At 43.2% G+C, this 6,987-nt stretch overlaps 1 pseudogene; it reads left to right on the top strand.

The window, feature by feature from the left end:
- The first annotated feature begins 532 nt into the window (after positions 1 to 532).
- LOC124717670 lies at positions 533 to 650 on the top strand (annotated as a pseudogene).
- Positions 651 to 6,987: the final 6,337 nt, after the last annotated feature.

Genomic DNA, 6,987 nt, shown 5'->3' with positions numbered 1-6,987 from the left:
CCTCTACAGCTCCCTCTAGTACCATGGAAGTCATTCCCTCATGTCTTAACAGATGTCCTGTCCTCCTTTTCCTTCTCCTATATCAGTATTTTCCACATATTCCTCTCCTCTCCGATTCTGCACAGAACCTCCTCGTTCTTTACCTTATCAGTCCACCTAATTCTCAACATTCGTCTGTAGCTTCACATCTCAAATGCTTCGATTCTCTTCTTTTCCGGTTTTCACTACCATACAATGCTGTACTCCAGACGTACATTCTCAGAAATTTCTTCCTCAAATTAACGACGATATTGGTTGTTAGTAGACTTCTCTTGACCAGGAATGCCCTTTTTGTCATTGCTAGTCTACTTTTGATATCGTCCTTATCTATCCCTCCTGCCTAATTTGATCTTCAGTCCTCTTTTTAATATTGATTCTAATACCGGTTCTCCTATCTCTTCTAAATCGACTCTTTTTTCTTCTTGTATCACATCAGACAAATCTTCCCATTCATAGAGGCTTTCAATGTATACTTTCCACACATCAGCTCCCTGGCAACGGCCTTGCCGAAACGGATACACCGGTTTCCGTCAGATAACCGAAGTTAAGCGTTGTCGGCCGTGGGCAGTACTTGGTTGGGTGACCACCCGGGCCGCCATGCGCTGTTGTCATTTTTCGGGGTGCAATCAGCCTCGTGATGCCAATTGAGGAGCTACTCGACCGAATAGTAGCGGTTCCAGTCAAAGAAATCATCATAACGTCCGGGAGAGCAGTGTGCTGACCACACGCCCCTCCTATCCGCATCCTCACATGAGGATGACACGGCGGTCGGTTGGTCCCGATGGGCCACTTGTGTCCTGAAGACGGAGTGCCTTATCAGCCCCCTCCTCTGCGTTTAACAGTGGCACTCCCGTTGCACTCTTAATGTCACGACACTTGCTTTTAACGTAACCAAAGTTTGTTTTGAGTGGCCTGTACGCTGACTCAATCCTTCCCATAGTCATTTCCTTTTCTATTTCTATATATTTTTCATGCAGCCATTTCGTCTTAGCTTCCCCAGAGTTCCTATTTATTTCATTCCTCAGCGGCTTGGGTGTCTGTATTCCTAATTTCCCCGAATATTTTGTACTTCTTTCTTTCCTTGATCAAAAGAAGTTTTCTTATGTTTCCCATGGTTATTTTGCAGTTATCTTCTATGTACCTCTGTTTTTATTTCCAACTTCTGTGACTGCCCTTTTTAGAGATGTCCATTCCTATTCAACTGTACGGCCTACTTATTGTTGTATCTATAGCCTCAGAGAACTTCAGGCGTTTCTCGTCATCTCTTAGTACTTTTGTATCCCACTTCTTTGCATATTGATTATTCCTGACTAATGTCTTAAACTTCAGCCTACTCTTCATCGCTACTGTATTGTGATGTGAGTCCATGTCTGCTCCAGGGTACTCCCTACTATCCAGTATCTGATTTCGGAATCTCTGAGTGACCATGATGTAATGTAACTGAAATTTTCCAGTATCACCCAGGCCTTAGCAGAATATCTCCTTCTCTTGTCATTCCTGAACAGAGTGTTCACTAATACAAGCTGACGTTTATTACAGAACTCAATTAATCTTTCTCCTCTCTCATTCCTTGCTCCAAGCCCATATTCTCGTGTAACCCTTTCTTATTGTATTGTATTGTATGTTATCCGGAGATCTAGAAACGACGGAAAGGCTCCGTCCCCGCCGCAGCCGCAGTCGTCCGCAACCCCACGACGACTACCGCAGTCCACTTCACCCCTCCACCGCCCCACACCGAACCCAGGGTTATTGTGCGGTTCGCCCCCCGGTGGACCGCCCAGGGAACGTCTCACACCATACGAGTGTAACCCCTATGCTTGCGTGGTAGAGTGATGGTGGTGTACGCGTACGTGGAGAACTTGTTTGTGCAGCAATTGCCGACATAGTGTAACTGAGGCGGAATGAGGGGAACCAGCCCGCATTCGCCGATGCAGATGGAAAACCGCCTAAAAACCATCCACAGACTGGCCACTTTACCGGAACTCGACACAAATCCGCCGGGCGGATTCGTGCCGGGGACCAGGCGCTGCTTCCCGCCCAGAAAGCCGTGCGTTAGACCGCACGGACAACCGGGCGGGCTTACCCTTTCTTATACTCCTTCCCCTACAACTACATTCCGGTCCCCCATAGCTATTAGATTTTCATCACCCTTTACATACTGTATTACCCTTTAAATATTCCTCCATCTTTTCATCTTCAGTTTTCGACGTCGGCATGCACACCTGAACTATGGTTGTCGGTCTGATAAGAATATCCCTATCACTGAACTGTTCACTGTAACACACTGTCTGCCATACCTAACTGTTCACAACGAATCCTACTCCCTTTACACCATTTTCTGGTGCTGTTGATGTTACCAGTCATCTGACCAGAAATCCTTCTTTCCACCTCACTTCACTGACCCCTATTAGATTTAGATTGTGCCTCTGTATGTCCTTTTTCAGATTTAGTAGTTTCCCTGCCACTTTCAAGCTTCTGACATTCGACGCCCCCTGACTCGTAGAACGTTATTTATTTCTTTGATTATTCAATCTTTTTCTCATGGTAACCTCCCCCTTGGCAGTTCCCTAGCGGAGATCCGAATGGGGGACTATTCCGGAATCTTTTGCCAAAGGAAAGATCATCATGACACTTGCTTCAAGTACAGGCCACGTGTCCTGTGGATACAGGTGTCTTTAATGCACTGGTTTCCATTGCTTTCTGCAGCCTCATGCCGTTGATCTTTGTTGATTCTTCCGCCTTTATGAGCAGTTTCCCACCCCTAGGGCAAGAGAGTGCCCTGAACTTCTGTCCGCTCCTCCGCCTTCTTTGACAAGCCGTTGGCAGAATGAGGGTGGCTTCTGATGCCGGAAGTCTTCGGCCGCCAATGCTGATTATTAATCAAAATTTAAGCAGTGGCGGGATTCGAACCCGGGACCAAAAATGTTTCGATTAAGAATCACGCTACTCCTTTTCTTTTGTTTTATTTACATTTTGTTCGTTATTGTTCATTGTGTTTGGTCGTAGCGGACATCCGTTGAAGTTCGTTGTTGATCGATTCGCTGAGGTTTTTTTTTATAGGAGAGAGCAGCCAGCATCTCTGATCGAACACGTTCTTTTTTCCTGATATAGTTCGTTGCGTTTGGTCTGGTCGGACGTCAGAAGACATCCGTTCAAGTTGACCGTTGATTACATGACTCAGTTTTTTTATTGCAGAGAGCACGCAACCCTCTGACCGAATACGCTGAGCTACCGTGTCGGCCTACTCCAAGACCATGAGTTACGGGTCAGTGCAGGTCAGTAGGTAACGAGACGGAATTGCAGTATATCGCCATCTGCAGACAGAAACGTTGGTCAGAGCGCTAAGATATGGATCGCTGGAGAGAAAAGTTAAATGCGGTGTTGAGAGGAAGAATTGTATTAATAAGTCGAGACGTCATTACTTAGCTGTAAGAGAATTTAGTAAAAGGTGAAACTGATCGGCGATGGAAGAATGAAGCTAAATTAAATAGCGACTTCTCAGGAATTACAATATATCAGTGTGGAAGGCATCGGAACATTCATTGTTGGGAACCAATTGTACATAATTGGCAAATAAGGAGTTTTCGTCTGAGGACGTTTTAGCAGCACATATACAACGTAGCACGACTCAGATGCAGGTGCTTAAGCACCGACATGTACGCAAGGGACTAGTGTGGTATGCGTGTCTTCCAGAAGTGCGTTTGGTTTATTTGCAAAAGTGAACTATAGTGACGTTTCTACCAAATGCGCCCAAACAGGACCAACGTGCTGTTATTCTTTTCTTGGCTGTCGAAGGACAAACACCGGTAGGTGTACACTGGAGACTGAAGAATGTGTATGAGCAGCGCCTCTGTCGAGAACCGCCGTTGTGCAATGGTGCGTCAATTTCTGTGCCGCTACTAAATGATAAAGCACGTCCCTGCTTCGCAAATGTCGTAACGCAGAAGTTGTGCCAACTCAGGTGGAAGACAATCGAGCACCCGGCCTATACTTCTGATCTCTCCCAATGCGAGTATCAAACATTTTATCCTTAAAAAATGTCTTGAAGGGTTGACGATTCCTATTAGACGATGATGTGCAGCAGGCAGGTATGGACATTTTCATGCAGAGGACACGGAGTTTTACCAAATGGTTATCATCAACCTGCTCCACTGGGTTGATTGGACGGCTGCTCACGGCGATGACGTCTGACTGGCATACCGCCAATCAGGCAAAACCGCTGAGAGCATTGACTCAATCATCCCACCTTCTACAAAGGCAGAAGGGTTGGAGAAATGTTTATTTTTCTTTCTGAAAGGAAGTCCGTTTGCAACAGTGGCCGAGAATTTTATACACAGAAAAAACGGTAACATACTCTGAAAAAAACTAATTGCTGTAGAAATGTATCTGTTGTTAAGTACAAGCAGTCATCTTGCAGTAGCTGCAGACTACAAAAATTGTTCAAAGTCACTAAGAACAGTTATTAAAAATTAAGGAACATGCACATAATGTCAGAAATCAGTAATTCCGAAAACAGATTTAAGGTTGTTTGTAGTGCAGTGGAACGAGAGACACAACAACTAACCGAATCACAGAACGGGATGAAATCACTATTGAACAGAAGGGTCATAAGTGACGAATCGCTAGTAGCAAATGTATTTAATAATCATTTAATCATTTCTTACATTTAGTAGAAAGCATGTGGTGTTACCAATTTCTCCTTCTGAAACTGAGAAAATTGTAAGTCCTCTCAAAACTAAAATCTCATCTGGTTTCGATAGTGTTTCCAATAGAGAACTAAATATTTGTTCCCATATAAGAAGCCTTGCCTTCCTGAAATATGTAACGCGTCGCTCAGTCAAAGCATTTTTCCAGAGAGACTTTAAAAGCAGTCATAAGAGAGATGTCAATAATTACAGACCTAACATCTTTCCCAAAAGTTTTGAAAAGGTGATGTATTCTAGAACACTATGTCCCTTGGGAAACAAAAACTTCCTCCGCCAATACAGTTTGAATTTTTGATGATTTGCTCTACCGAGGATGCCATTTTATGTTCAGACAGAAAAATTTACATGCATTAAATAATAAAATAGCGCCGGTTGGTATTTGTGTCCCGTCTAAGACAGTTGACCGTGTGAATCACAGTACTCTCCACATAAAATAAGATGTTATGGCATTGATGGTGTAGCCAAACAATGGATACTGGCATATCTAAAAATGCAGAAAGTAGTGCTTAGTAATTCAACCAGTGTAGGCTGAGAACATTATTCTGAGTCGGGAGAAATCACGTACATAGTTCCCCAAGTCTCAGTCTTAGGTCCACTATTGTTTCTCATATATCTGCACCATCTTTCATCTACCATACCCTTTTATTTTATTTTATTTTAATTATTTCTTTCTTTATTTATTTATTTTTTTCTTTTTGTAGATGACAGTAGTATTGTAATCAATCTAAGAATACATACAGAAATAGAAGTAACGGTAACAACGTTCTTAAAAGTACCATAGACCTATTTTCTGCAAACGGTCTCACCTTCAATTTTAAAAAGAGACAACATAATCAGCTCTGCACATCTAGGAGTACTATGTCAAATGGAGTGGAAAGTTCAACATTTTTAGATGTCTATATCGATTAGAATTTAACCTGCAAACAGCAGGAACTCCTAAAAAAACTTAATTCAACCACATTCGCACTTAGAATCATCGCAAATGAGAGAAATAAGTGATATATTTGCATATTTTCATTCAATAATTTCGTATGAAGTAATGTTCTGGAGTAACTAATCTTTAAGACAGAAGGTTTTTATTGCTCAGAAACGTGTTGTAAGAACAATATGTAGTGCTCACCCAGCACCATCTTGTAGACATCTGTTTAAGGAATTGAGCGTACTGACTACTGCTTCATACTACATGAATTTGTACGTTAAGTTTGTTTTAAATAATCCACTGCAGTTCAATGGGAACAATGAAGTATACAATGGCAATACCAGAAAGAAAAATGACTTTCATTACTCAACGTTAAGATTCTATTTAACACAAAAAGGAGCGCACAATGCTTCAAGTAATACTTTCGATAGCTCATCCTGTAATACAGTATACGATGTAACATTTGAAAACCAGTTCAAAAATTTTCTCCTTGACAGATCCTTATATTCTCAAAATATATCTGTTATTGTAATGTGCACAAGGTGATTTGCAATGTGCAAAAGGTGATGGGTAGAAAATTACTAACTTGTGTATACTAAAAAAAAAAAAAAAAAAAGAAAACAACAACCTACAGATATTCAGAATGTTACGGTAAAATGAATCGTTCGACATCATTACGATTTATAGTGCAAATCATCCACAGAACATGAACCTAGCCAACGAATAACAGTCCACTACTCGTAGCTGATCTTCGAAATATCACAGGGTGTACGTAAAGAAGAATCGACCTGCAACTGGCCTAACCAAGTGACCTCAGAGTCACGAATGAAGGACAACTTTTTAGTTTAAAGGTTTTCAGAGTGAACACGTGTTCCTTTCTGTTCTTGCTCACATGGGACAGATTGCGGCGCAGTGACAAATTGGTGCCCTTAGCTTTCAAGTGATCGTTCTCCGGTCAAAGTATTTTGACTTCCGCCCTACAAAGCCCGCATGTGCGTGGGAAGCCTTGCAGCCGGTGAATGCGTAGAGCGTCACTGCGCATTATCTCGGTCACGTTCCGCAGACCCGCAAAATGCGTGGGCGGCATATACAACATTTTTTTGTTGGCCTCGCTAGCTCTGGTCTAGCGTCGACAGTGTTTGCGCAACAGGGCGACCGCAAAAACCTGGCCGGAAGGCGTCCGCTGGCCAGGTAGGAGAGGGGAGACGAGTCGCACAGTAGCCGGGGTCAGCGAGCGGCCGCGGGCGCGTGCCGGGGAAAACCGCCGAAGGATTAGCCGCGCGGCCATCTCGCTGATTTACTGGCCGGAGGGTGAAGGTGAGG

The sequence above is a fragment of the Schistocerca piceifrons genome, chromosome 9 (assembly GCF_021461385.2).
Source record: "Schistocerca piceifrons isolate TAMUIC-IGC-003096 chromosome 9, iqSchPice1.1, whole genome shotgun sequence".
In the NCBI taxonomy this organism is placed as follows: Eukaryota; Metazoa; Arthropoda; class Insecta; order Orthoptera; family Acrididae; genus Schistocerca; species Schistocerca piceifrons.
This window is presented reverse-complemented; position numbering and strand designations above follow the sequence as displayed.